The 21,464-nt window shown below is 44.0% G+C and overlaps 1 protein-coding gene across 1 annotated transcript in view; it reads right to left on the minus strand.

Annotated features, from left to right (window-relative positions):
- LOC126198681 (RNA polymerase II elongation factor Ell-like) overlaps positions 1–21,464 on the minus strand; it is a 306,283-nt gene that overhangs the window by 192,372 nt on the left and 92,447 nt on the right. The gene's annotated exons all lie outside the window — the stretch shown is intronic.

Genomic DNA, 21,464 nt, shown 5'->3' on the forward strand with positions numbered 1-21,464 from the left:
TATTTCCAAATGAATATATGTGTTAAACGTGTAAGCGATAAAAAGTTTAGAAAAGGTCTGAAATTATGTATGAAGTTTGTCGGAAGTCGCCAAGTGCTCTCATCCTCAAATACTGGATATTATGAGTAAGTTGTGCGCCGATAATTACGCTGCCGCAATACGTATAAAGGCATACACACTGTTTCTAACATTAATACTTAATTGTTTGTGTTAAACTTATAATGTAATATTATACCTCTTAATAAGTAAATCATGACAGCATTTTAAATTTCTAATTAGGTCAATAATGATACGAAATACTGACAAAATTATTGTTCTCCCTGGAAGCCGTTAGATAGGCAACCTCGAACTGTGATTTTGCTCCCTGGTCTCAATTAGCGTTTAATAATGGAGATAATGATCTCGCGCACATAATCCGTAGGCCTCTGGCGCTATTTGCAGACGACTAAGGAGTTGTGAACACGGCGGTGGCACTGATAGCAACTTTCTAAGAAATGTAGACACGCTTGCACATGATCAGCACTAGCTGGGGATATTGGTATCTCACTGTAGACTTTAATAAATGCAATGAAAGACCCGTACATAGACGAAAGGGTACTATATCGCTTGAGTACGCGATCAGCTAAGTTACAAGCTTCAAATTTCTGTCCGGAGTGATTTAAGGTGGACCGAGTGTACAAAATGTAACCGTGTGGAAAGAAGACCCAGAAGCAATACTAAGAAAGTGTAAATTCACGCACCAAGGAGGTAGCTTATAAAACCTTTCTTCGAAGTGTGAGTTCTGATGTCGGTGTGGGACTCTTACTAAACTAAATTAAGGGAAGAGATACGAAAGATTCAGACAACAGTTCCTCAGGCCGATTTTTGTTTCATCAGTGTAGGACTGTCATAGAAATGTTCAATGAATAAAGAAAAAAACTCCGCGTTCCATACTAAGTTAATACACTATTTGTGAGACACGACATAGTTAAGAAGACATGCAATCTGTAATACTTCACAATAAATCTGGCTTGATCGCAGTACAGGAATGCAGTTAGTGCAGTGTTGTCAGAAGAAACGGTACACTGCGGAACAGAGACTGTGCACACGGTAAAAAATGTTTTGCATCACCCCAGTTCCCAGGACTCTGGAATATACACGTTGACTGTGGATATTTGTATCACAGACAGACCCTTTGACTGTTCAGAGATGTCACTAAACCGACCCAAAGACGTAAACAATCATGCATGAGCAGTGCCTATTGGGGGGAGTCCGACAGCCGATCAGATCCAGTCATTCTACCAGGAAGGAGATACACGGCTCGTGTTGTCTATAGTTCAACCACGCCAAGACGGTCAATACCGTGGTTCGATCGCGTCCGCATTGTTACCTCGTGCCAGGAAGGGCTCTCAACAAAGGAAGTGTCCAGGCGTCTTTAAGTGAAACAAAGCGATGTTGTTCGGACATGGAGGATATACAAAGAGACAGGAACTGTCTATGACATGCTTCGCTCAGGCTGCCCAAAGGCTACCACAGCAGTGGATGCCGCTGCCTACGGATTATGGCTCTGAGGAACCTTGACAGCAACGCCACCATGTTGAATAATGCTTTTCGTGCAGCCACAGGACGTCGTGGTACGACTCAAACTGTGCGGAATAGGCTGCATCATGCGCAACTTCACTCTCGACGTCCATGATGAGGTCCATCTTTGCAACCACGACACCATGCAGTGCGGTGCAGATGGGCTCGTATTGGCAACACGTTCTCTTCGCTAATGGGTGTCGCATATGCCCTCAACCAGACAATCGTCGGAGACGTGTTTGGAGGCAACCCGATCAGGCTGAACACCTTAGACACACTGTCCAGCGAGTGCAGCAAGGTGGGGGTTCCCTGCTGTTTTGGGGTGGCATTATGTAGGGCCGACGTGCGCCGCTGGTGGTCATGGAAGGCGCCGTAACGGCTGTACGATATGTGAATGCCATCCTCCGACCGTTAGTGCAACCATATCGGCAGCATATTGACGAGGTATTCGTCTTCAAGCACGACAATTCCCCGGAAATATTCGGGCTTGTCCATGATGCTATAGACAGTCTTTTGTTCCGTGTGGTATGGAATAGGAACGGGGTACTGTTGAAGTACGTTCCCTCAGCGCACACCGTACGGTGATTTGCCGAGTAAAGATACATAAAAGTGGCCTGCAAAATATTTCATGCATCATAAGGTAAGCAATTTGGGCGTGAATGTTTTAAGTTAGGCTTTCTGATTAAGATGCATGAACTATTTTTTTGGGGCCAGTTTTAACCTGCCCACACCGTATACGCTTCCCATCAAGTCCAGCGATGTTAACAGCTTTAATAATTAATAACCAAACGGTAAGGAGGGATTATTTCTTTCTCCACAGGTACACCTCTGCAACAGCGACGGCAGTGCGTTGAGACCAGGAAGTCTGCACTGTCTCCCACGCGCACGCCGCCGCGCTGTCTCACGCCCACGCATGTTTCCTCGACACATGTCGGGCCCTTGCGTAACACCCGCACAAGTGGCCCCTGCGAGGAACTCCTGTCGAACGTTAGCGAAAGTCAAACGGCACCCGGCGATATTCGACATTAAGGAACGACTACGCTCTGGTGGTGTGTCGTCGAGAGACTTGTCTCCGTGGTTACCTGTAATGGTGCTATTAAGGTCTCTGAATTATAGAAACTTATTGAGCTGTTCTCCGAAGAACGAAACGGAATAAATTCAGCCGAGGTGCGTGTCGCCATCAGTTCCTGGGCAGATGTACTTTCTTCCGGTTGTTTTCCGTACTCGTCCATAACCCCTAGTACGTTGAACAGCGGCTATCCCGCATACAAGCTTACTTCGTAAGCAGCAAGTCGGTAAGTTCGTTTTCGTTGTAAACTTCCGTAAATTCCACAGAACGATGATGAAGAAAGGATGGAAGAAACGAGTATTTGTAAGCGTTATGTAAGAAGTAGGACAGTCTTTGGCTCAGTGATCAAGACGATACTGCCAAAGATGGTAGCACTTAGCTTCCTGAAATGAAGAAAAATGAAATATTTGCTATGTAACTGCATAATCCAAGACACTTTCGTAGAGATCCTAAATTTCAAATATAATCCCTTTTGTTTAGGTTGAACTCGTCGGGTGTTTGTTACCGTCAACAGACAATGGTAACTCTTTTTGAACAAAATGGAATATTGAACTGACACGAACGTCGTTATCTACAAGATAATGTACGGAGATTCATGTATCCTAACGACCCATCCGAAGCTAATCGTCGCCGTTCACCGAGAAACTAGATAATATTTATGAAGACTCCCTGCCGTGCATCGTAAAATACAAAAATATCAGTTACAATTACATAAAATAAGTTTTTATCACGATCATAAAATTAAACAGAAATCGATACCAAAAACTGTTACAATCACTGTATGAAAATCAAAACTTTTTGTATGAGTGTATTTCGGAACAATCTTCGTTTTCCACTCTTGCAGCAATTTGAAACAGCAGCATTTTATGAGGAACAGAAGCAATTCGACAATCTGAGGGGGAGGGAGAAATTGACAAAAAACTGGTAACACCTGATAAAATCATCAATAGATAACTCTGACAAATATCCTCAGGAAACTGAGGCTGGCTCGGAGCACTATGGGACTTAACATCTATGGTCATCACTCCCCTAGAACTTAGAACTACTTAAACCTAACTAACCTAAGGACATCACACAACACCCAGCCATCACGAGGCAGAGAAAATCCCTGACGCCGCCGGGAAAGGACACTGAGGAATGCATACTCCGTCGTAGAGGTTACATCCACGTGAAATTATATGCTCCGCGAGTTACCGTGTAGTCATGGTGAAGGGTGCTACCTAACTCAAGTAGGAAAACTGTTGCCCACTAGCTGATAAACGCTCCTCTTAACCACTGGCTTCCGCGAGAACGTTATGTTCTTCCAACAATATCCACCAAATTTCCCTGGACATTACTGTCACATTTTCGAGTGGGCTATGACGAGCTGCCGCGAAGCTAGGAACGCCCCTTTGAATTTCTTGGACTATTTTTGTACGCTGCTTGCTTAGAGTGCTATAAAACACAGAAAATGTCACGTATTGCGAGGTCTTTTAAGAAGTGACGGCACCGAGGCGTTACCAGGAATGTGTCACGGAGCCTATGTGACGTTTTTGTGGACGCTAGGATCTGCGCAGGCAGCGCCTGGGGATCTCCCACATCGGTGATTGCTTCGGCTACTCTTTGTGATGCGCGATACGCTGCGCCCACACGACTGCTTACACCGCATTCGACTCGCATTCCTCTTTCAGCATTACGGCTCTTCTATCGGCTACCTCGCGTACGTTAACCCCGCCTGTAAATAGAATGCCCTCCATTCGCCCTCAAGACGTGCGCTTTTCACTTACACCGACGTACTATGCTCTGCGATACTTTACCTCCACTCCGCAAACAGCACCAGATGCGTGTAATAGTGTTCCTTCCAAATGATTTCTTTCCGCCTTTTTCACGCCGCCTTAGTAATTTATCCGCAACACCTGCTTTTACACGAGCAACTCAATGCCCTTTTGAACTATATATTTTTTAGTTCAGTATCAGCAGATAATTTTCATCGCAAATAAGTCATTATGAACAAACAAGCTACGGATAATTTAATCTATGACGCGTAAGGGCACCCTTTTTTTTTAATACGGTACGTTATTTTCTCTTATCACGACCATTCGAAGAAGAGCGAAAATCGCGTTTATCATTTCGATGGTAAAAATTAAATGTGAAACTTTATTTATTGAGAAACAATAATTTTGTCTTCACTTTGAGTTTATGCCTTTATTGATACCCGTAACTTCTGGGCCCTGTAGCCATTTCTGCCGCCTTATTTTCTTCCCATGAAAAGCCTTCGTAATTGAACGTTTAGATGCTTGTACTAATTGCTAATGAAAAACTTCTGATGTAGAAAACATTATTTGTGGAGAGAGAACGCTAACAGGTGAAGTAGCCGTTTTCGCGACTAGTATGTAGGAACATGGCAACGCGAAACTGGACGCCGTACGACAGCTGGCAATACGCGTCACTCCTGCTACGGCGGCAACCAGCACAAATCGTAGCCCTATCCTGCGCTGCCTGGTCATTTGGGCGAACAGCAGACACACACGTACTTGGCCAATATTGCAACGGGAGGACGCAGTAATGCGCTTCACACAATGTTCACTCTCCACTGAGCGTCCTCTCTTTTTTTCAGTATCACACTATAGCACGGCTGCTCCAAATGACACTTCCTGCGAACTCACGAGACGTATCTGAAAAGCTTTAATTTTATTATATGCAATTGTTTTCTCTGTAAAAAAAACCAAGATAGGTTAAGAAACCATTTTACTTACTGTTGTTTCAGCGAACCCCCTCTCCCCCTCAAATTCTTTAAAGAGTCGGATTACCATGTATGAAAGTTTTTCATGCAAAGTTTATGACGTATCTCGTGAACGATCCGTCGTATATTTAATTTTTCTGGTACACTCAGAGGTATCTATGAGCACTGTGCTAAATCTGTTGCTAATGGAGTTAGTAGTAAAGAAGTAAAAACTTTTAAACTTCATGCTTGATGCTTTTCATCTCATATAAATGTGAGGGTGGCGGGGGGAAAGGAGTGGGGGGCGGTGGGGCGCGTCAGCGAGAGAAAGTTTCGAAAAGGTTTGAAATTATGTCGGAACGCGCGAAGCTGTCTTATTGTCAAATACTGGAAGAACATAGCCTGGATAAACTGCGCGCCGTGTGTTACGTTGCCTCAAGACACACACAGTTTCCAACTTAAATACTTGTGTGTTAAACTTTTGACATAACATTGTACCACTTACGAGGGCAGTTCAATAAGTAATGCAACACATTTTTTTTCTCGGCAAATTTTGGTTGAAAAAACCGGAAATTTCCTGTGGAATATTTTCAAACATTCCCGCTTCGTCTCGTATAGTTTCATTGACTTCCGACAGGTGGCAGCGCTGTACGGAGCTGTTAAAATGGCGTCTGTAACGGATGTGCGTTGCAAACAACGGGCAGTGATCGAGTTTCTTTTGGCGGAAAACCAGGGCATCTCAGATATTCATAGGCGCTTGCAGAATGTCTACGGTGATCTGGCAGTGGACAAAAGCACGGTGAGTCGTTGGGCAAAGCGTGTGTCATCATCGCCGCAAGGTCAAGCAAGACTGTCTGATCTCCCGCGTGCGGGCCGGCCGTGCACAGCTGTGACTCCTGCAATGGCGGAGCGTGCGAACACACTCGTTCGAGATGATCGACGGATCACCATCAAACAACTCAGTGCTCAACTTGACATCTCTGTTGGTAGTGCTGTCACAATTGTTCACCAGTTGGGATATTCAAAGGTTTGTTCCCGCTGGGTCCCTCGTTGTCTAACCGAACACCATAAAGAGCAAAGGAGAACCATCTGTGCGGAATTGCTTGCTCGTCATGTGGCTGAGGGTGACAATTTCTTGTCAAAGATTGTTACAGGCGATGAAACATGGGTTCATCACTTCGAACCTGAAACAAAACGGCAATCAATGGAGTGGCGCCACACCCACTCCCCTACCAAGAAAAAGTTTAAAGCCATACCCTCAGCCGGTAAAGTCATGGTTACAGTCTTTTGGGACGCTGAAGGGGTTATTCTGTTCGATGTCCTTCCCCATGGTCAAACGATCAACTCTGAAGTGTATTGTGCTACTCTTCAGAAATTGAAGAAACGACTTCAGCGTGTTCGTAGGCACAAAAATCTGAACGAACTTCTCCTTCTTCATGACAACGCAAGACCTCACACAAGTCTTCGCACCCGAGAGGAGCTCACAAAACTTCAGTGGACTGTTCTTCCTCATGCACCCTACAGCCCCGACTTCGCACCGTCGGATTTCCACATGTTTGGCCCAATGAAGGACGCAATCCGTGGGACGCACTACGCGGATGATGATGAAGTTATTGATGCAGTACGACGTTGGCTCCGACATCGACCAGTGGAATGGTACCGTGCAGGCATACAGGCCCTCATCTCAAGGTGGCGTAAGGCCGTAGCATTGAATGGAGATTACGTTGAAAAATAGTGTTGTGTAGCTAAAAGATTGGGGAATAACCTGGTGTATTTCAGTGCTGAATAAAACAACCCCTGTTTCAGAAAAAAAATGTGTTGCATTACTTATTGAACTGCCCTCGTACATGAGTAGATTAGGAAGCCATTTTAATTTCTTTAATTCGTTCAATAATTCTATGAAACACTGAGAATCAAATTTTAGTTGCCCCAGAGGCTGTTAGAAAGGCAATCTGCGACAGACTGGGTACACGTTTTGGCCATTTAGTACATAATACAGGGTGTATCATAATTAATAGCGTGGACACATGCAGTTGGAAGTATACGATATTAGAAGCAAAAAAGTCTTTGTAAAAACAGGTCTGCGAACGAACCACTTGCACATAATTGCGACTTCGTAGTTACCAGAGACTACTGACATGAACCTGCGTCAACCCTGCATACCGGTCCGTGGTGTTGTCTTTGTTTACATTTTTGGGACGCAGAGTTGCAAACAGAAAGGATGTGACACTGCAGTACACAGAGTGCCACGCATGTCAGTTGTTTTAGCAGCACCAGTTGTGTTAGTGTTGCTAGTAACAAGGAACATTACAGGAACGAGACGTATGCGAATACGCTTTTCATATGCGGTACAGTTAACCGCAATACACAGGAGGCTGCACGCTTGTTCAAATAAGCATACTATGTTCAAAGGCATCCCGATAGTCGAACTTTACAATGGTGCATCAATGCCTCCGAGAAACTGGAGCTTTGCGCATGCGGGTACGAATTACACTTATGGTTGAAGATGTGATGCTGGAAACAGTGTAACACTCCCCAGGTATCTCTACAAGGACACCTGACACACAAATTACTAAAACGAACCACAGTAGAGTACAGAGAATAATGCATTGCAAACTGCGAGCACTGAATGTGTGGTCACGGTACTACGTGATCGCCTTATTGAACCGTACACGCTATCATAGGAACTGAATGGACGTAACTACCTTCGGTTTCTGCGAAATTGTACTGTAGGACTGCTTCAGGTTTGTCCCATCCAAAAACGCCACATAGGATGTTGTACATACATGATGGAGCACCGGCACATTCTGCCACTATGGTGAGACATCTAACGCGCCGATATGGTCAAAGACGGATCGGGCGACTTCTGCTGTGGCCTGGAAGGTTACCATAAGTGAACCTCTTTTCTTTTTGTGTTTGGGGCCAACTTAAAGGTATAGTGCACGGCAATTCTATTAACACGGTTGAAGAATTGGAGGAGAGACTTATCTATGCTTGTCAAGAATATCTGAACTGTAGCCTTTGGGTGTTGGTGTGTCTAAAATGATCGGAAACTCACTGCGGCGAAGGATACATACCTGAATCCGTGTACAAGGACGACACTTTGAACACTATCTTTAATTACGAGTATAGTCACGTAAACGTTCTCGTGTTCACTCAAAACACCTGAACTTCTGCCAAAATATATCCAAGAAATTTTCTTCATGTCCTACAGCATTGTTAATTTTTCATAGCTGGGATGACGTTTACAGAGAAGCAAGTAAGTGGTGGATGGTAACCACAGAGTTGTGGTTATCCTTACAAACAATTCATTCGCGGACCCATGTTTACGGACACTTTTGATTCTAGTATCGTCTACTTTTAACGGAATACGTTTACGCCATTACTTATGATACACACTGTGTAGACAAGCAATAAAGATCTTGGGCAGTTGTGACATTGGGTTTCGTACATTAGCTTGCAATACTCAATAAGCTACATTGACTAACTGCAAATATGGGGGAAAATGTGACTTGTCATGGTAGCATGAAATTGTCCAGCGAAAAATGAAAATTTCGGTTCTTTTTCATAGCATGTTAACACGAAATTTAAACTAGCGTGTATGTAAGTTCTGTTGTTAAGTTCAGAACACTTATACTTTCCTATACACAAGAGTATCTTCAACGGTAATAGTGCTAACTCCATCTGATAAATTGTTTGTTTACATCAGTAGCACTGGTGAATCCACTGCGCTCCTTTCGGGGTACACCTGATGTTACTTACGATTCTCTTGAGCTGTCTCCGCTTAGTATAATGCAGTGGATTTTACTAGCTAAGCAGTAATCGAGCCTGTTGCATGTCTGAAGATACTCCGTATGATCATACTATGGTAATTAGTCGACGAGGCGGTAGTGTTGAACGTCTTTTGGAAATCTAAGACGACAGAATCATTCTATTCCGTTTTCAAGTTATTGTTTAATTTATGAATAAACTAACTTTCGCAGGGCAGTCTTATTTTCTGATACGGTGCTAATTCTTCACGAGAAGAATACTTCCCCCCAACGATGTTATACTATTCGAGATGAAAACATAATTACGATATTGCGGCAGATGGAAATTTACTGGTCTATAATTCACAACATTCGGTCATTTACTCTTTTGCTAAAAGGAATGACCTATGCTTTACTGGTGTTGGCGAGTGAATCGTTCGCTGGATGATCAGTCCAAAATCGAATTCTGGTTTTTCAGAAGAGCGCTACGATACGTTCACAGGACAATGCTATTCAACAGAATTTCATTTACACACAGAAATTATGTTTTTATAATATAAGGCAACAACAACTGCAGTTATAAATTATACATGAGCCAGAGTACTTACACATCATCAAGGTAACATTAAAGGAACTGTTAAACAACAATAGTTAATAGAAGTTTAAAAGTTCCTTAGTGATTAATATTAGAAAAACTATCATTATTTTTCAGTTCACGAATTTTCACGGTCGACGGCATTGCCTTTGGCGAAATGAGGATCTCTCCTCTGCCACTGAACATACCAGACACAGACAGACAAACAAAAGAACAAGTGCGGGATAGGCTGTGGCTACCTGCAGACACTCAAATGTGTTTGGTCCCCAAAGAGATTCCATCTCGCCACAAACACTTTTTTTCTTCTTACTCCGCTTCTTACTCTAAGGCATTTCCCAATTTTCCAATCTAGATTTCCGCCAGATGATAGTGGTCCTTTAGGGCAGACTATGTTCTGTAGGTTGTTGATCCTATCTCGCGGTAGACGGTGTCTCAATATGCTACATATAATATGTTAAAGATTTGTACTGCTCAGGAAGTTTTATCTAGTTCCGGTGTGCATGTTAATGGACCAAGCTAAGTCATCGTGACCTAGTTTGTAAAAAAGGCCTAAAACGAACTTTGCACGGTCCGCTTTACCTGTAGGATTTGTTGTCAGGAGCTGCGGTAGTCCCCTTTCTCTCGTGAAGTATCTTGTCTCATTCCCTTGCTAGTCACGGTTGCGCCGCCACCCAGTCCTGGGTTCGGTCCCGGTCACGTCGTGCGGTCGCAACTTTTCCTGGGGGGCATTTGTGAGCGCCGTGAGGCCGCCATCACAGACCTCCCATCGCCGCTTTCATCTCTCAGACACGCAGGCTGTTCCGCATTTGTTCTGCGACTGCGGCCTGGCTGCTCTGTGGTCACGCCCACGTCACGTCAGTGAGTTTTTGAACTTTCCTTTCAATTGTCTGTCGCGCCCAGAATAACGATCGGACTCTGCAGCGTTTCACGTATAAACTCTCATAACTACACTACAGCAAGCAGTTCAGTTCGTCGACCTTTAATAAACCAGCGCACTTTGTGCAACAGTGAGGAAAGTGGTTACTATTTTTCAGATTCCCCAAATCACGCTTGTGATGCTTTGTTACACTTGTGATGCTTTGTTACACTGTGGAGTGCTTTATCTGACTTAAAAAAATTATACCTACTTACAATTTATGTGTGGTTATAAGCTGCCTAGCTGCAGGGGAGTATATTAGTGCATATTTACGCTACACTTAAAGTCTTCTAATTGGCACGAGTAAATACAACTAATATACACCCAGTTGCTTACACTTCTCTACAGGAGCCTTCAGGGAGGGCGTAATAAATGCAATTGCAGCATGGTATTTTATATAGAAAATTTTTATCTCTAAAGATAATACCGTCCCAAAACATTATTCCATTAGCCAACGAAAGGTTGTATTCCGATCAAATTAACATTATGACATTTTGGAAAAAAAGAAGGAATTCGACGTCACTGAGAGGAAGGAAGGCAGTACCGAGGGTTACAGTTTCACGTCCCGTCAACGATGAGGTCAACAGAGACGGAGGACATCACGCACAGGAAAAGGATGGTTCAATGACATCGGCAGAGTCCTTTACAAAGGAAGCATCCTGGCATTTCTGTCAATTTCGTGAAATAATGGAAAATTAAACCTCAGTATCGGCAGGGGATCTAAGCCAAGGCCCTCTAGAATACAAGTTTTATATTCTGTCACTGAACAACAAAATCATAAATAACTCAAGAATCAAACCATGCTTTAACTAATCGTTTAGGACGATTGTTTAATACGTAGACGCACGGATTTGGAATAAATAACCCCCCCCCACCCTCTCTCTCTCTCTCTCTCTCTCTCTCTCTCTCTCTAAGTGACACTTGATCGCTGTATATTTGTTGAACGTTGTTTTAGATACTATCTTTCCCTGAGCTCTACTGTAGCTGTTGGAGCTAAATCATACTTCAGAGGCATATAAAGCAAACCAATTTCAGTAAATTCTAATATACCATTTCTTTGGTTTCTCCCTATCTGGTGGTCTTAATTTTCTTCTCATAATCACAAAAAGTAATTATTTACGCACAATCAATACGACCTTCAAAGGTAAGAACATAAAGCTGATGCACCTGTTCACGAATTTCTTATGAAACCGGCCGTATTCAGTAACAAGCAAAAGATAAAAGGTAAAGTTCCGCGTTGTGCACCTAGACTGTCGAATAGGGGCCTACCGAGTGCCATGTCATACTCCGCCAATGGCGTCGCTGGATGCGATATGGTGGGGCAAGTGGTTAGCACTTCGCTCTCCAGGTCGTTGTCGGGTTCGTAACCGCTACCAATCGGTCCAGTAAGCTCCCCGACTTGCCTCATGTGGCTGCCCTCCAAGAAAATATCCCTGGCAGCACGGGAAATAGAACGATGGTCCCCCGCATGGCTGTCTGCGGCGCTGACCCCTATGATGCAGATGTGAATGTGTTCAGTAATACAGACAGCTTAAACTCTGAAAGAAGAACTTCGTATTCGCTTGAATAAACTCGCATCCATTGATCGTAAATGAAACCAATGTGAAAGACAGTAAAAGCTTCCTGAAAACAGCAGGATTCGGAATGAAGTATACTTGTAAAAGCGATACAGCACATGCATCAGTTCGAATCTATCTTCTGATAGCGACAAAATCGGTACGGGACGTGAGAGATTCAATTGAACACGAGACCTCGCGTTATCTTTCTGAACTACAGATTACTGACAAGAGCGGCTGGTTCAGACTCCCCGTAAAAATGCAATCAATTTGTAATTTTACTGAGAAAATGTAGTGATGAGCGTCAACTTGCGCCTGTCGACAATACACAATGCATGGCATCTCGTAATATTGCGCTACTCTCACATCCTGAAATACAAAGCTCGCCAATGTGCTCTATGAACTGCGAAACCAAGTAGCGATAACAATTAATACAAGAGAAATATATTTCACCACCATGAATTATTTTGTATCAAAATACCCTTGCTCACTGTCTTTATTACACTACACGTACGGGGGAGTGAATACGCTACTGCGAAAAATGAAGTCATCAGAGTAATTTGCAACACCTTGCAAACTAAACGCGTCACTAGTACATGCCTCAAGTCTTAAAAAAAAGAAACCTTCTGAAATTTCTACATTTTTTGCATAAAATCGGAATCACCAGATTAAAAAATGTACACAGATGCTGCCTAGACGTATAGGGTCGTTGCAATTTTCGACTAGAATCTTCTTACTCTTTCTGATAATCGGTGCCTTGTAATTAACATCAAGTGACATGTCACTGATTTGTGTGTCGTATAACAGAAGCGAGCCTTGGTACTGATCACATGTGCTCATGAAACAAATATATTGTCAGCCAACCACGCGTGGAGCCGTTTACTTCCCCCAAAAGTTATAATCTTATTTGTTGGCCAGGTTGCGAAGGGCGCATCGATTTTAGTTGTATTCTGACGAACCGCAATCAACTAACCTATTCCTGAGCAGACGCTAAACTAAAATATTTGCGTAAGTGAAGTTTACGTGCGAGATGACCTGATAAATTTGTTTCTTCGTGGCGTGCACTTTGAATTTCTTTTCTCAAACAAACTATAATCATCACCTTATGATCTTAGTGCGGAGATTTTACGGAAAAGTACCTTCTGTTCTGCACTTCTGTGGATTTCATGTGTGTGGATGATTTTAGTCCTAAGTACTTTCAGTCGCTAGTACAACAGACTCAACACATATACGATAATAATCAGCATTTGATCGACATACGTAGGCTGCTAGTCACTTGGCTTGAACCCACTGGCCTGCCGCAACTACTTAAACTCTTGAGAAATTTCTTGCCATTCTGGAAACCTTCCAAGCACAAGATGCCACAAATGGGGCCGCGGGCTTGCGACACGATTATTAGACCAGGTGGGCGGCCCTACTTGCTTCTCATTCGCCGCTCATGTATAGTAAAATAAAAACGAGTGGCGGTAAACAGTTTCTGAAGGGGATTCTTTCTGCCACGAATCATGACTGAGCCCTACACATCCACACATTTCTAGCAAGATGCACCAAGGCGAAAGAATTGTGGCTGTACTGGTATTCGGGCGGACATATTCACGTCTCCGTCTGGCCATCCAGATTTAGGTTTTCCGTGACTTCCCTAAATGGTTAACTCAGATCTTCGCTTTTCGCGAGCAGTACTCTTATCAACTGAACTATCCAAGAACCACTCCCAAACTGGCTAACAGCTTGAATATCTACATTACTTCTCCCTCAAATTAGAAATGTAATATATTTTGAGAATTGGACGCTGTGCACCGACTGATTTAAACCACCTCGCCGTTAAATGACCATGGTTACGAGAAATATACGTTATACAGATTTCTCCCACCCTACGGTCGATGTTCAGAGGGCAACGCTACCAACCAAATACACCACGATGCTGATAATGCTATGCAGACTTCCGGTTGCGATAAGCGTATTGACCAAATGTAGAGTGATCCGCAGGTTTTCATTCGAAAAACTACAACGCATTTGACTGTCGTAGGGTATTTATTAATAACAATACAAGAAGAACACCCGTCATTTGTCATGCATTTTTATTAATTTTCTACACAGTCGCCCTTACCACTGAGGCTTTGAAAGTCTTTATTAAAAGGAAAATTGATGGCTCGGAATGTAGTTTTATAGACTACACCTTTAGAAAAGCCCAAACAGTTGTCTAAAATAATTATTTTAATTAGTTTTCTATGTTTCCTCAATCTCTTCCTGTGTTGTAATCTTATCTGCATTTCTGTATTCTTATCACACAGCATTCTTGCTTTTCTTGTTCTAAATTGCACGGTGTCTCCTTTATTGTCTTTTCCATTGGCGAAATAACATTTGCCTTGAAGATGTCATTACTATCTCTTCACTTTGTGTGGTTTTTCTATATTTTCTTATTCTCTCCATTTTTTATATTAGACTACCGATTCACACCGAACTTTATCTTGCTATTGCTGTGGTCTTCTGTCTGAATATTGGTTTGGTGCAGCTCTTATGCTAGCCTATCCTGTGTAGTAATTTCTGCTTAACTACTACAACCTACGTCCATTTGAAACTAATTCCGACTGTCAGTCTTAGTCTTCCTCTACAATTCTTACTCCGCACACATCCCTCTATCATCAAACTGACTGTTCCTTCACGTTTCAGGATGTATGCTATTACGCGATCCTCTCTTTCAGTCAAGCTGTTCAACACATTTCTTTTCCAAGCAATTCAATACAGTATCTGTTCGTATCCTGAGTATAACAAAGGTAAAGATGCTCGGTAAATGTTTACCAACAATACAATCCTCCTCCGTCTCTAATTTAGCTAACTGTTTTCTGTCTGTAAACCCAAGACGACAGAACGTTATCTGGATGTCTCGCGGTATGATAATGTATTCGCCCTCTCTCTGAAATTAACAATTAATATACTTGACCAACCGACAGCAGCTTCAAGATGTATTGCAACAATTCTATGGAGTTGGGTTGTTTCAGGGAGAAGACCAGACAGCGAGGTCATCGGTCTCATCGAATTAGGGAAGGACGGGGAAGGAAGTCGGCCGTGCCCTTTCAAAGGAACCATCCTGGCATTAGCCTAGAGCGATTTAGGGAAATCACGGAAAACGTGAATCAGGATGGCCGGACGCGGGATTGAACCGTCGTCCTCCCTAATGCGAGTCCACAGTGTGCTAGCCACTGCGAATTCTATGGAGGATACTGCCAAGTCTATAGAGGGTTCCGTCAGAATGAACTGTGGCATCCTTCAGCTAATGGGGTTTGTAAAGCCCGGGATCACTGCCACATAAACGTACACTCACGACAAGAAAAGCTCCGACTTGACCGGTTGCAAGGGCCATTATGTTCTGACAAACTCTTACATGCTGATCGTTCGCTTCCCGTTTCAGCATGCTAAAATTTCAATATTAACGGGAAAATCTGTAGTATTTATGTATGCTATATACCAGTAAAAATTACCTAGAGCCACAACGTATTTACCTAAGAAGTAAATCGGTGGCACTGTTGGGTCTGACAATACGATTAAGCGCCTTCAGGTAAATGGTGCAGAAAAGCACAGCCAACCAGAAATAAACTGGGTGCTGTGTCCGCTAGAAGATACTAAGTCAACCATACACAAAGAGGGCGCCACATGGCTATTTCAGCTTCCTGGGAGGCGCAACATAGTTATGGTCAGACGTTACAGAGGGCGCACATAGCAGGGACTATGTTATCCTTCCGCCTTAAGCCACGTAAATAGTTCCCAAGTGAACTCTCATCCGCCAAACACAGATATAAACAGAAGCAAGACTCCACTCAGTGCGTTAGCAGTTAGTCCCAGAAAATCAATACCGAACCTCATATCATCATCAGGACTTACCTACTGTCGCCGACAAGAAGAGCATAACCGGATATTCTACCATTTATATTACTCATCGTTCACTGAATTCAGAATCACACCAGTGTTCAGTGATACATCAGTACAAATGACATTGTATTACATTACCACACATCCTTGTCACATTCAAAGTGTGTGATGTACAATATATTTTAATAAATTATTGCAAACTGTTGCTAGTCTGTGTTGTAATAATTTTTGCTGTAGCTTGTCTAAACCTATTACGCCGAGTGACGAGACCGTATAGTTGCTGCGTGCAAGCAAGCCACGTCTAAAGAGCAGCAACTCTCTGTAGCTGCCTTCTTGCCACATTTATGATGATGATATCTGGTTTGTGGGGCGCTCAACGGCGTGGTTATCAGCACCAGTACAAAGTCCCTATCTTTTCACTGTCCAGTCTCGTCACTTTCGAATGATGATTAAATTATGAGATCAACACAAACACCCAGTCGCCGGCAGGAGAAAATCTCCCACCCGTCCGGGAATCGAACCCATGATCCCGTGATCCAGAGGCAGCAACGTTAAACACTAGACCACGAGCTGCGGACTGCCTCCTATATTAAGAGTGTTCAGTCTCTTGTCAACCAATTCCTACCATTCGCGAAGTTTTCTTGCGGTGTAAAGCGATTACATGACACACGGCATGACAAGAAGTCTGCAACACTGAACACCTAAGAAACACGGATCTTCATTACCTACTGTGTTTGGTTTGTCTTTCACGTGAATTCGGTAGTTATAATGTCGAATACCAATTTCGCATTCGTTATGTACAAAATGAAAAGTTTGCTGTAGAGCACACGATACCCACGAAACACGAAGAGTTGCAAATAGCTGTTCGTTCTATGTAGTCGACCTACTGCCATATGCCAGGTAAAGTGTATCTGTATGATAGTACAGTACGCTGGAACTTGCTTTGTCATCATCTGACTGTATGTCATCCATACAAAATCCCAGCTATTTATAAGAAAGGAGGACAGAGAAAGGAACAGTAGCAAAACGTTTCGAATAATAATAACGTCGTGTGACGAGGGCCTCCCGTCGCGGAGACCGTTCGCCTGGTGCAAGTCTTTCGATTTGACGCCACTTCGGCGACTTGCGCGTCGATTGGGATGAAATGATGATGATTAGGGCAACACAACACCCAGTCCCTGAGCGGAGAAAATCTCCGACCCGGCCGGGAATCGAACCCAGGCCCGTTGAATTGACATTCTGTCGCGCTGACCACTCAGCTACCGGGGGCGGACAACGTCTCGAATGAAAGCCAGTCTGTATGCATTATTCAAACGCGGTAATGTAATTATCAGAAGTTGGTTAAATTTTCACAATTGCTATCTACAGGTTTATGGAAAACCGTCGTCAGTCTTCTGCGACAAGCATGGCGAATGGGTTTTTTCCTCTCCTCATAGTTACTGTGGCAGCTTAAAACATCGCAACGGTTGAACGAGACTTCACCCGTGAACAGAAACCCTTAGCGATTCGACAGTACATCAATGAGTTGGTTAATTCACCGACGGAAATTAACCCTGGCTCAAAACCACTGACCCCATTCCTCGCACGCAGTGTTTATGAGAAGCGGTGTCACTGATGCTCCACCAGTGCTCCAGCACTGCAACCTTCTGAATGCGTATTTCACAGTTCAGTTTCTCCATGATTTCCTCAAATTTCATTGTGCGTACACCTATTTGTCTGCAGCTTTGCCCAGGTCTGTGTGACTTTTACAACCCAGTCTCGTCCGTTTCCATCCACTGATTTATTCGTTTCCAGCCACTGTCTGACACCTAATGAACGATTACTCAGTTTAGAATCTTCTGCCGCCTGTATAATATTGATCAACAGGATTTGAGACACCCTGCACAGTTCCTATTATTTATTTACAACTATGCTTCACAGTCCACTAGCTTCAGAATGCCATGACCAGGAAGTCGCCGATAGTTTTTCCAACTCCTTTAGTTACAACAAATGAGTGAAATGTATGAACGGACAGTCGTATGTCTGTGTGTCCACTTCATCGCCACGAGCAGTGCGCGGCAAGAATGTGGCCGCGAGTAGTGAGGTAATTTAGACAGGGCAGTACATGCTGTACTAAAATCGTTTTCGTGAATGCAACTACGTGATAATGAGAAATATGACTGACTAAGAGGTTTAACAGATATATAAATTAAATCGCCTCCAGTCTTGAGCGCATTGATGCTTCTGGAAATGTCAACTTCTCCATTTGTGTACGTGGTCTCAGTTACTATGGTACCATTACTTTATTACTAAGCAGATTCAGAAGGATGTGGGGTGCAGTCGTTATTTGGAGATGAAGAGGCTTGCACAGGATAGAGTAGCATGGAGAGCGGCATCAAACCAGTCTCTGGACTGAAGGCCACCACAACAACGAAGTTTATTACCACTGGTACTGTGTAAGCAGCTACCGAAATTTACATCTTCGTTACGGTACACGTTGCGTTTTCCTCAGTTCAAACGTAGCGAATGGTAGGATTTTCTCGTCCTGTCATAAAAAATAACAGAGACCACAACCGGGCAAGCAATGACACACAACCAGGCTGGCAATCAAGTCTAATAGTATGAAAATATTTTTCCGACTGAGAATAACAGTCCACCGGCAGTGGCCAGGCGGAAGAGACACAGGGTGGGGGTCGGGGTGGGGGGTTACGTGGGGACGACTGCTCCCTCGCTCCCCACGGCAACCCCTCGCAGGCGTTTTTCTGGGCTGTCTACCGTACGAAGGTTGCTCAAAGTTTTACTAATCACCTCCAAAAATAAAGGTACGTAATTTCTCGGACACGCGTCTACAGCGCTGCTTCACAATGAAGTAGCCGCGCAGGAGAACCGCAGAACACGCCGCTATATGAGCTGAAAGAAAATGACACAGCACATTGATAAAGCAAAGTATTGTACGGAAATTTTCGGCAACAGCGGAAGTATTGCAGCTGTACGAAGCCAATCCAGATGGTTAAGGAAATCAGCTGGATTAGCCTGTCACAGATGCAGTATTACAGTTGCTACCGTAAACGAACTACCGCACGATGCTCTCTCCAACGGGCTGCGCCCGCTTGTTTTGAGTTCTCTAGTGGCGTGTGAGTGGCTCCAAGACTTCTTACGTAATAGAACCCAGTGCGTTGTCCTCGCTGGTGAGTGTTCATCGGAGGTGAGGGTCTCATCGGAGGTGAGGGTATCATCGGAGGTGAGGGTATCATCGGAGGTGAGGGTATCATCGGAGGTGAGGGTATCATCGGAGGTGAGGGTATCATCGGAGGTGAGGGTATCATCGGAGGTGAGGGTATCATCGGAGGTGAGGGTATCATCGGAGGTGAGGGTATCATCGGAGGTGAGGGTATCATCGGAGGTGAGGGTATCATCGGAGGTGAGGGTATCATCGGAGGTGAGGGTATCATCGGAGGTGAGGGTATCATCGGAGGTGAGGGTATCATCGGAGGTGAGGGTATCATCGGAGGTGAGGGTATCATCGGAGGTGAGGGTATCATCGGAGGTGAGGGTATCATCGGAGGTGAGGGTATCATCGGAGGTGAGGGTATCATCTGGAGTGCCCCAGTGAAGTGTGATAGGTCCGCTGTTTTCTATCTACATAAATGATCTTTTGGATGGGCTGGATAGCAATGTGCGGCTGTTTGCTGATGATGCTGTAGTGTACGGGAAGGTGTCGTCGTTGCGTGACTGTAGGAGGATACAAGACGACTTGGAAAGGATTTGTGACTGGTATAAAGAATGGCAGCTAACTCTAAATATAGATAAATGTAAATTAATGCAGACGAATAGGGAAAAGAATCCTGTAATGTTTGAATACTCCATTAGTAGTGTAGCGCTTGACACAGTCACGTCGATTAAATATGTGGGCGTAACACTGCAGAGCGATATGAAGTGGGACAAGCATGTAATGGCAGTTGTGGGGAAGGCGGATGGTCGTCTTCGGTTCATTGGTAGAATTTTGGGAAGATGTGGGTCATCTGTAAAGGAGACCGCTTATAAAACACTAATACGACCTATTACTGAGTACTGCTCGAGCGTTTGGGATCCCTATCAGGTCGGATTGAGGGAGCACATAGAAGCAATTCTCAGAGGCGAGCTGCTAGAGTTGTTACTGGTAGGTTTGATCATCACGCGAGTGTTACGGAAATGCTTCAGGAACTCAGGCGGGAGAGTCTAGAGAATAGGAGGCGTTCTTTTCGTGAATCGCTACTGAGGAAATTTAGAGAACCAGCATTTGAGGCTGACTGCAGTAAAATTTTACTGCCGCCAACTTATATTTCGCGGAAAGACCACAAAGATAAGAGAGATTAGGGCTCGTACAGAGGCATATAGGCAGTCATTTTTCCCTCGTTCTGTTTGGGAGTGGAACAGGGAGAGAAGATGCTACTTGTGGTACGAGGTACCCTTCGCCACGCACCGTATGGTGGATTGCGGAGTATGTATGTAGATGTACGGTACCGTGTCGCATGGATTGCATTGGGTACCAGGGCTGCAGTCAGGCACATGCAAACAATCACATTACTTTCTCGTTTTGTAGCTCTAACAGCAACCGTGCTTCTATATTAAATTATAGAAATTCACATAAAACTATTTTCGTCTGGGTGATAACAGGAACTTTTGACTGCCCCTCGTACGCAGTAGGCACCACATCTGAGAGTACCATGTCGCGCCCTACAGCGGAACAACAGTGCAGTTTTCCTGTTATCGTTGAACGATGGGCCGCGGTATCACGTGTCTCTGGAGACCGCGAGAAAAAACACAGCGCAGTGAAGCAGCCTGACGGGTGGAACAAATAATACCTGACCGCGGCGTTTAGGCTGGCCCGCCGGACCCGGCTTGCCACCGGGGACCGACCCGACACCAGGGCCGGGCGCCGGCCTTGGAACAGTTGCCTGCTTGGCGGTCGCTCAGACCAGTGCGCAATCCGCGAGTCGATCAAATTGCAACACGATTGTCTCAACCGAACGCGACACAGCCACTAGAGGAAAGTTATCTCGCTACCGAATGAAAGTATCTCTGCACAGAGCAGTTATTACCTACTTTACGAATGAGTCTCTCCGTCAAGCTGAGAGAAATGACCCAATTTGAGATTCTCAAATCTCTTCAATCATTCCTGATGAATTCCACGAAAAAATCCACCCTCCCTTGTCAGACGAACTAACAATGTTCTTTGTAAGCGCATATTATACCAGAAATGAACGGGTGAATGGCTAGCTACGCTACAACAGTTACTGCATCTACCGGGCACGAAGATTTCTTGTTATTTCCCTTCGATTTATTGAATCATACTGCTGAAAGCTCGCTATAACTGTAAAACTTATACAGAGAAATAACAATATAAAAATTAACAGTAATTGTAAGTAATTACAAATGCCTAAAAAGGTACAATACATGTGGCTTAATAAACTTAATAACTACAGTCAGAAT

The sequence above is a fragment of the Schistocerca nitens genome, chromosome 8, assembly GCF_023898315.1.
Source record: "Schistocerca nitens isolate TAMUIC-IGC-003100 chromosome 8, iqSchNite1.1, whole genome shotgun sequence".
Taxonomy (NCBI): domain Eukaryota; kingdom Metazoa; phylum Arthropoda; class Insecta; order Orthoptera; family Acrididae; genus Schistocerca; species Schistocerca nitens.